The sequence below is a fragment of the Cricetulus griseus genome (assembly GCF_003668045.3).
Source record: "Cricetulus griseus strain 17A/GY chromosome 1 unlocalized genomic scaffold, alternate assembly CriGri-PICRH-1.0 chr1_0, whole genome shotgun sequence".
Lineage (NCBI taxonomy): Eukaryota > Metazoa > Chordata > Mammalia > Rodentia > Cricetidae > Cricetulus > Cricetulus griseus.
In genome coordinates, this window is record NW_023276806.1 from 237837791 (window position 1) to 237848046 (window position 10256).

The window sequence follows — 10256 nt, forward strand, 5'->3', positions numbered from 1 at the left end:
TAGTGCCTTCAGGGAAAAATGTTTTAAAATTTATCTCTATAAAACCAGAGTCCAAAAACCACATAGCCATCTTTCAGAACTGTATCCATCCAGCAAAAACAGATAAGGCAACATCATAGCTGAGAAGGCTTCAAAAGAAAGCACCCAGTTACATTTGTGCAGAAAGAAACTTAATTTCCAAATCCATTTTCCGAAAGATGCTATGGGCAACCAATAGTGACATCAATAGGAAACAGTACATCTCGTGCACCAGCCATAAACCATGCACTGTTCAGAAAAGATTGGCATCTTAGGTGCCCTCTGCCTAAAACTTACATGCTAAATTGATACTTTGAGGAAAATTTGAGAGCAATGTCCTGAAAAAAAAGTTCACATTCCTATAGAATATTAGATTGAAGTCATTTGTTAGTTAAATGCAATTAAATCCATATCATAAAAAATATCTCCCTTTTCATTGAAATAAAAATCCTGAGAACCAAGGTAGACTTTATTTTCTATTTTTCTATATGAAATTACTACATATGTAGAAACCATACATTCAATACTTTGTGATTTCTGTAGGTACAGCCAAGATACCACTCTGCCTCAGGCTTTTTACAGCTACAGCACAACTGTCAATCATGTCAGATCATCTGGTTCTTAGCGGATTTCACTTTGTCTTGATTCAACATTTCCATTTCTTTTCTAATTTGGTACTGTGGTAGCTTGAATAAAATTGTTCCACAATGACTCATATTTGAATGCTTAGTCACCAGGGAGTGACACTATTTGAAAGATCAGTAGGGGTGGGCTTGTTGGAAGAATTGTGTCACTGGAGGATGGGCTTTGAAGTTTCAAAAATACAAGCCAGGTCCATTGTCACTCATTTTCTCTTCCTGCTGCCTGTGGATCTGAATGTCGAATTCTCAGCCAGCAAGTGTTCCTGCATGCCATCATGGGCCCCAACATGAAGATAAAGGACTAAACATCTGAAACTGTAAACAGCCCCCAATTAAATGCTTTCTTTTTATGCAAGTTTCCATAGTCATGGTGTTTCTTCACAGCAATAGAACACTCATAAAATGGGTTTCATTAATCTTTTAATTACTGTAGAATCAGTTAGGATTACCTACAATTAATATCTAATATAAAATTTTCTTTATTTTTATGGGAGAGTCTCAGTGCTACAACAATTTCATTAATCTCACAAATCAGCTTTGGTTTCTTTGATGCATTATTTTGTACATAGTTTAAAAACTAAAGAATATATCAATGATCTCATGCAGTTAGCTCTTTTTTGCATGCCAATATGTTGTAATGAAACCATATTCATGATGATTTAATACATTACATAAATGAGTATGTAAGATAAGTAATTATAATGTACATATGTAAATTATATAAACTTTAATCATAAGCAAGTTTTAGAAATTAACTTTATCACTGAATAACAATTTTGCATCTAATTTGAAATTATTTGTTCTATAAATACTACCATCTGTATTATGTGCAATATGCTGATGTTCTTATTTAAAGCATAACTTGAGATAAAACTTACATTCCTCCTAAAAGGGGTATTTTAGAATGAGTTTGCATCATTGGTTGAATAACCTGACAACATGATGGCCTTGAGATATTCTAGTTCCCAAAATATAACTGAGGGCATTTTTCTTCCCTGGAGACTTTATTATTTTCAATAACCAGACTCTGTAGTGGTATTACCATCTCAGAGCATCATTTATATGTGACATGCATTTCACTCTCAGAGCAAAGCTTTACAAAGGTTTGTCAGATGCTCCCTAGAGGATTTGGAAGGATAATGAGCAAATCAGAATATTTCTTTCAAAATTAGCTTCAATTTCTGTTCAATTAGCCTCAAAACAAAAAGCAAGAATAAAAGGCCCAAATAAAGATGCAAAAGTGTAAAAATTGGTTCATCTAATATTCTATTTCAACTGCAGTATTTCCAAGCTTAATGGGGCTTTGGGACATTTTAAGAGTAATCCAAAATTATGTGCTCTATCAACTATTTTACACTCTGTGTATGAGATTGTAGAATTTTCTCTGTTCTAAAATATTCAGAATAATTTTCTATAACTGAAAAATATTTTCCATTTTCAATTATTAACAGACTATGAAGTCATACTATCTCAATTTATTATTCTAGATATTGGTCTCCAGCTGTAAGTTTCTGTGACATGCAAATTAATCACTTTGATCAAGGCTGTCCTAATTGCTGTGAAAGGCCATGTCAATTGTGACAAAATAATTGATAGGGATAAAGTTTTTAATCTGCAAAAAGTTATACTATAAAAGTATCAAGGTCAGATATGAAACGCTTCTACTTATATAAGGTATTTGTTAAGGAAAGCCTCCTAGGTTCCCAAAAGAGTACAAGATCCATTTCTCTTAACTGCTCAACAGAATTAGATGAAAATCCCATATTACTGAAGATGCCATACAGTTTGGTTGTAAGAAAGAAACCTAGAACTGAGGTGGAAACTTCTTCTCAGATGTCTACATTCACAATGTCAGAAGATGCTGTATACACTGCTAGTGAAGAAAAGGCTCTGGTGGTCTGACCTAGGAACAAACACTGGAACTATAATACCAACTACCTTGTAAGATGTGCCCACTACTGTAACAGTGGTACATTCTTAATGGCCAACCAACTTCTCTCTGATTGTTTTCCAGGTCAGCTCTTCATCAGGAATTTTAAAGATAGTACTACAATTAATCAAGAACTCATGCCTGAGGAGGTTAAAAGCCCTAGAATGGAGCCTAATACTTTCATTTAACTAAATTGACACAGTGTTAAACTGTCTTTCAGAAACCGTTTCAATCCCATAGACATACTACTATAAGACTTAATTAGTGAAACTTGTCTATAATGAAAAATAGTGAATCCAATGAGTCTTGGCTACTCAAAGTATAGGGAAAAAGGATTATTGAATATTCAGATCCAAACAGAAAATGTATAACACACATTCTAAGGCTTGGGTAATATAATTGAAAAATGGCAGAAAGAATATAGGAGCTAGAAGATAGGGAGAAAGGCAAAAGAATGTGATCTTCTGAGTATGACACAGCTGTCAGAATCATGAATTCACAAATGCTTCAGTTGCTTACACTAGACCAGACTTAATAGACATAGAAGGAGCATGACTCATGGAACTTTACCCATATTTGCTGAACTATTGGTAATAAAGGATTTTACAGATGGTTGAGTTAGTCTACCAGTCTCCATTGGATAACTCCATGTCTTGGCCACATAGAAAGCTCTGGCAAACTACAGTCAATCACAAAACAAAGCAAAAGACACAGACATGGTCAAGAGTTTTTCACAAAGAGAAAGGCTGACAGAATTGAAGGGTATACAAATGAGTAGAGGGTGGGAGACTAGAATGCACTAATACATGTGTGAAATTTTTAAATAACACATTTAGTTATTTTTTAATGTTTTTTCTTTTAACATATACTTCATATCATAAATACGGTCAGTATTCTTGGGGTTTAATGCTGCTTTCAAACCCCTGGATTCTTCTGTTGCAAAACATTATTACAAGCATTCAAGACACTCAACTCTGCCACCCTTTCTGAATTCTTCTTGTCTTCCATACTCTATTGTAATTCAACCTTTTATTAGAATTCTTTAATGTTTTTCTCATAAATAAAGTTGGCTACTCTTCATGAACTTCCAGTACATATAATTGCCCCATGTTTCCCATTGACTTCTAAATCTTTGGTCTTTTGCTCCATTTCACACAATGTTCCACTTGCATGTTATATCAGATGTTATCCTCAGTATCTACATTTCCTTCAGTCAGTTTTCTACATGAAAACCCTTCAGAAGTAACCTCATCTCATTTACTGTGTTAATCGCTTTTATACATTTGAGATCCTTGATTTCTTTCAAAAGTTACAAATTATAAAATCCATTTCTCATCTATCATTTATATTTACCTATCATCTAACTCTATCATATATATATCTATCATCTACCTCCACATCTGATCCACAACAAGTAATAGATATTTTACCTCATAAATATATTCCAGGCATTTAAAATTTAGACAAGGAAAAAACGGAACATCGATGATTGTTATCTAATTAAAAGACATAGCTAAATCAGTAAGTGAAAACATTTCTAACAATTTTCTTTATATTTCTGTTGTTTATGCTTTCTTCCAAGGTGAAAATTCTTTAATACTCTTGCTTCTTACAAGAATATCCTAAAATTTTCATAAAACACATGCATATTACTACATGTTTTATTTTTATATTATTCACTACCTGATTTAAAATGTAACCTTCCAAATAGAACCTTCTAATGTAACCTTCTAAATAGAATTTTGGTTGTGAGCCTAACCTTTAATGGCTGAGCCATCTCTTCAGCCCTAAATAGAATTAACACAAATCCAGGTTTTCTTTTAACTTGTAGCTGGAATTACTGTTTTTCAATTGGATTTGATATATACTTAAGCAAAGCATAATACAATTGTTGGGAAATCAAAATAATTGAATGAAATTTACAAATATTCAATATTTCATAAGGAATTTTACAGAGACAAGATAAATTAAGGATTTCAAATGTTTTAAAAATATTCATGGCATTCAAATGATTTCTCAGTGATTAGTAGGATGATTATAACTGCATTACATATTTAAGTTAATTAAAGAAAAAAGTTTTATACCTAGTGACTTTATCTTTCAAATAGTAAACTAAAAATAAGTATACATCTATAAAATATACTTAGAAGGTCAGTATAGAAACATTATACTGAAACCACTTAAAAGTCACAAAAATAATGACAATTACTTCAGAAAATATCACAAAATTACAAGACAAAATGAAAAGGGCTAGAAGAAGTATAAATACAAATGCATACTCACTGAATAAATCAGTGATAATAGTAAAACTGCTTGGAATAAAAAATTGCTATGATGTGTTAGTTTCCTAGGGCAACATAGTAAATTAACATAAGGAAATTTTTAATATTTCTTGCTCTAAATTAATCAAAACAATAATGCACCGTACAAGAGGGTTACCAAATTTAAATATTCAAAATTCTCTAATAATTGGATAGGAAATAAACTAATATAATTGTACTAAGATAGCACAAGGAAATTATTATAATCTCTATAGTAAACAATGCAAATGAAAAGATAATTAGTTAACAGAGGGAAATGAAGTAATAAAAAGGCTTTTGTACTGAATTAAACCATTTATTAAAAGTCTTGGCTATAGTTCAGTTGGTAGAATATTTGCCTTGCATGTGTGAATCTCAGGGTTTGATCTGTAGCAGACCATAAACCTAGAGTGGTGGATCACTTCTATGATCCCTACATTGGGAAGGCAGAGATTGGAAACATGGAAACTCAAGGCCACCTTAGTTACATGTAGAGTTAGAGGACAACTGGAATATGTAAAACGTATCTCAAACATGCAAGTAAATAAAAATAATACATATAAGCTTATTAAGGAACTATAAAATACATTTGAATACTTAGCTGGCAGGGCAGATATCATGATCACAATGGGCAAGGCTTATTCATTGCACTCTGGATGTACTGACCCCTGTTATTTTCCCAAATGTGGGAAACTCAACTATATAATTTGTGGTAGTAGGGGACTACATTGGAGTTCTCTCCTGAAACTACCTTTGAATATTAAAATGAAATACTTTTGAAAAGGTTGGAGCAAATTTTAATACTATCTAAAATAATAATAATGTTCTTTTATTTTTGAATATTTAATTAAACATCAATTAATTGATGTGTTTGTATGCATGCATTTGTGGTCACATGTCATGATTGCTTGAATAGGAATGACCCCCCATAGACGAATGTGATTGAATGCTTGGCTTTTCCAGAGTGGCATTATCAGGAGGTATGGCCTTGTTGGAGTAGGGGTAGCCTTGGAGGGTATGTGTCACTGTGGGGGACAGCTTTGTGGTCTTATGTGCTCAAGCTGTGCTTAGTGTGGCACATAGTCACCTTTTTCTATCTGCTGATTAAGATGCAGAACTCTGAGTTCCTTCCCCAGCACTATGTCTGCCTGAATGCCATCATGCTTTTCACCATGACCACAAGGGACTAAGCCTCTAAAACTGTAAACCAGCCCCAATTAAAAGTTTTCCTCTATAAGAGTTGCTGTGAAGGCACAGTGAAACCATGGAACTCCAGAAGTTGAAACTTGCTGAACTAAAGTAAGAGTGCCTTTCTCATGGTTTAGAGACTGAGCCAATAAAACAAGATCTTATTAATAGGTTTGAGGCCTATCTTGAACATGCTGAAGAGGACATAAATGAAGAAGATGTTCTGGGAAATGACACCATGGAAACTACCTGTTAAAGAGGAAGAAACTCTTGAAAAAGCTGTTGACTTACATCAGAAAAGGAGGTGGGAAAAGGTTTATCTGAATTACCTCAGATCAAGAGAATGCAAGAGAGGCCTGAACAATTCGATTCATCTATAAGCTTGAGAGTAAGAAGGCTGCTTGGGCAGCTAGGATTCGAATTTCGTTAGTTTCAACAAAAGGTCTATCATCTGACACCAAGCCTATAGTTAACCTGGATAAACTAAAGGAAAGAGCACAGAGATTTGATTTGAATTTCTTTTCCATCTCTAGAAAGTCTGAGTATGATGAGAAGCTGAAAACAGGGAAAGAGAGACTTAGGGTTGTGACAAGTTTTAACTACAACAGGAACTACAGAGGATACAAAGGTAAAAAGAGGGAAAAGAGTAGAGTGTTTGGGGATTGCATAATTAAAAGTTCATGCTTTCTGCCCCACAGTGGTTTCCATTTCTCAAATTCTTCTTGGTTTTTACACACACCGACATGCACACACATACACACACAGAGATACACACATAAACACACACATGCACACACACACCTCTACACACATTACAAACAGACAGATGGACACACACACACACACACACACACACACATACACACACACACCTACAGGAACACTCACATATCTCATAGTGAGAAAGCATGTAACTTAGGTACATCCTTGGATTCCAGTAGCAGTTTGATTTAATTGCTACTCAGTATTTAAGCTTGTTGGATTTTTGTTTTTAACTATTGTGTTTATTAAAAAGAAAAGGAAGGAAAGAAAAAAAGGAGTTGTCATAGTCATAGTGCCTCTTCACAGCAATAAAACCCTAAGTAAGACACATGTGGGGTACAGAGTACACCTGGAGGTCATATGACACTCACAAGAGTGACTTTTCATTTTAATGTGGATTTTAGGGTCAGAGTTCAGGTTGTCAAGCCTGGCTGCTCAACCCACTGAGCCATCTTACTAGTCCAGTATAACTATTTTAATAACTGGGTTTAGCAGAAGCTACCAGAGAATAAGCATTAAATAGTAGGAAGAGAAATATTTCATAGGGATAAAAGTTAAGCTTTCCAAATCTTTTAGTCCTATGTCTGTGTGTGTGTGTGTGTGTCACCATACTTTATCTAAAAATGAAGTCTAAATTCCAATTGAGTTACTATTAAATAATAGTTAACTTAGAGAAATATTTTTCTAGCTATTATTTATGTATCTATAACATATGCCTATGAAAATAGAGCATGTAAGCAAATTTATTATTTTACTTGTATTTATTATCTTTTTAAATCGTTCATATTTATATGGATGTTTATGTATGCAGTGTCCATATGTGATGTGTGAATATGTATATTTTGTGTGCGTCATATGTGTGTATGGTGTGCTTGAAAGTGTGTGGTGTGTATGTGTGTGTTTGCATGTGTGGTATGTGTTGGTATATATGTATATATGTATGTCCGTGGCATGGTCTCTCTCTCTCTCTCTCTCTCTCTCTCTCTCTCTCTCTCTCTCTCTCTTGTGTGTGTGTGTGTGTGTGTGTGTGTGTGTGTGTGTGTGTGTGTGTGTGTGTGTGTGTGTGTTTACCTGTATGTATGTGCACCCTGTGTGTAGTGCTTACAGAAGTCAGAAGAGAGCATAGGAAGTCCTGGGACTGGAATTCAGTTAGTTGTGATCTGATGCTGGAAAACAAACCTGGGTCTTCTGCAAAAGCAGCAAATTCTCTGAATCATGAAGCATTCTCTGCAATCCCTTTACTTGTTATATTTGATCTACCTGCCTCTCTATCTAGCCAAGTAACCCTTAAAGCAAAATTGATCCTAAGGAATAACTTAGCAATTTTTGTGTATCACTAAGTCAATGTTATGATTTCATAAGTCCTTTGACCATGGTTATTTAACACCTGTGAATTGGAGTCCTTTGGTTGATGCATTTTATGGGTGCATATGTATGTGGACAAACATTACACAAACGCATGCATAATCTACTCATAATTTTGTACAAGCAGTGCATTTGTCTTATTTTAAGCTGGAGCCCATTATTCTTCTTCATCTCCTGTATTAACAACAATCCCTCAACTTCATCAAGTAAAATGATTTCTATGATGTATCAGTTCTCAGTTCCTAGGGCTACAATAGGTGATCACAAACTGAGTGTTTTACAAAAACCAAAAGACAGAAATTCAGTTTCTTTTCATTATACAGATCAGATTTCTGAAGTGAATTTATCAGCAGGATCACCCTCTATATGGGGAGGCTCTCTAGCTTCTTGTCACGTCCAGGGGCTCCATCATTCTGTAGCTTACAACAGCATTGTTCCAATCCCCAATGTCCTGTCTTCAATGCCCTTCTTTTCAATTCTAAGAAAAAATTGCTTACCTACCCCTTACCTTAACAAACACAACAGGATTTGAATCAGGACCTGGGATGATTACAACCAGAATGGATATCAAAAGATTTAATCTTGAGATTCTCTCAGAATTATATCTTTAAAGCCTCCATTTCCCATTAAGTTCACAGGCTTAGGTTCCGGGTAAACCTGAGTTTGGTGGAGTCACTGTTAATATCTCTCTCTCTCTCTCTCTCTCTCTCTCTCTCTCTCTCTCTCTCTCTCTCTCTCTCTCTCTCCTCCCTTTCTCCTTCTCTCTCCCTTCATCTCATCAATTTCTTTTCTGTCTCACATTTTATAATCTGTATCTTGTGATAATTTCTTAAGGTTAAAGTAACATAAGTAGTCAGATTCTATACCACAGAGGTTAAATACTAATTAGAACACTCCAGTTACTCCATTTACCTCTGAGTGTTTTCCTTGAAAAAAAAGTTACTACCTCTACCATAGAGGAGTTAAGACTAAAACAGTGTATCAGTATGCAAACCATATACCTTATAAGTGTGTAAGACCTTGATGTTCTCCTCTGGGAAGTGAGAACTTTTTTATAAGATTGTGAAATCAGTAATAAGATAGTAAGCCTGCTAATGTTGTCAAGATATATGACCCATGTGTTGTCTGATACAATGTAACTCATTCAATATATATTGCACTGATTAGTAACCCCATAATATCAAGTGTGTGATATGCTATTTGAATTCAATCAGGCAAACAAAGTTATGTCTAGCCATTCTGCAGTTTGTAGATATTAAGTTTGATGATTCAATCTGACAATGCAGATATAGACTCTAAAACCTGACTCATCATTGCATTGTTGTCATTCATGTTCAGCCATGAATGGACCTCTCTCTTTGCTGTTTTTTCTTTATACTTATTAAATTATGAAACTATATTATGATAAACTAATTGACCGTAATAAATGAAATTGTAAATTTTGTGAATTCTTTTTTTTTCTTTTTTTATTAAATTATTAATATTTTCACATATACTTTCCCTCTCCCTCTCCCTCCCCCCAAGGAAGGAATTTTGTGAATTCTTCATGACCAGACTAAAAGTATATATTTCCAGCTGTATTACAAAAGTCAGTAGCATGTTAATCTAGAAAAAGCACAAACTGTGCCTTGTTTCAAATGACTATGTTACTGATTCTTATTTAGAATAAACCCTACAATTGATCCAGTTCAGAACAGTTCATTGAAGCTGTTTGCATTATGAGGAAGAAATCGGGGTGTAGTTTCCCTTACTTTCAGAATTTCCTATTTATAGATAAAAAACATGTGAACTCTATAGTACTATCAATATTCTCAGTCTCTCACCTATAGAGAACAAAGTTCTCTCACACTTTAAAGCATTGTGGAATACCTGGATGCAATTTCTAACCTTGGCAACATGGGCCCCTCAGATGGTAACCTGGGTTAGTGTACATAAAATAGGAAACTCAGATCTCCACATTCAGACCAGTAAAATTACCTTCAATCCCATTTCCTGATTCTTTATCATGACGGACAGCTGAGAGATGCACCCAGATTTCTCACTCTGGGAATG

General features: G+C 34.4%; 2 pseudogenes; both read left to right on the forward strand.

Annotated features, from left to right (window-relative positions):
• The window catches only part of LOC100771605, a 28344-nt pseudogene extending 21597 nt beyond the window's left edge, over window positions 1-6747 (forward strand).
• On the forward strand, window positions 5483-5633 carry LOC113833311 (annotated as a pseudogene).
• Window positions 6748-10256: the final 3509 nt, after the last annotated feature.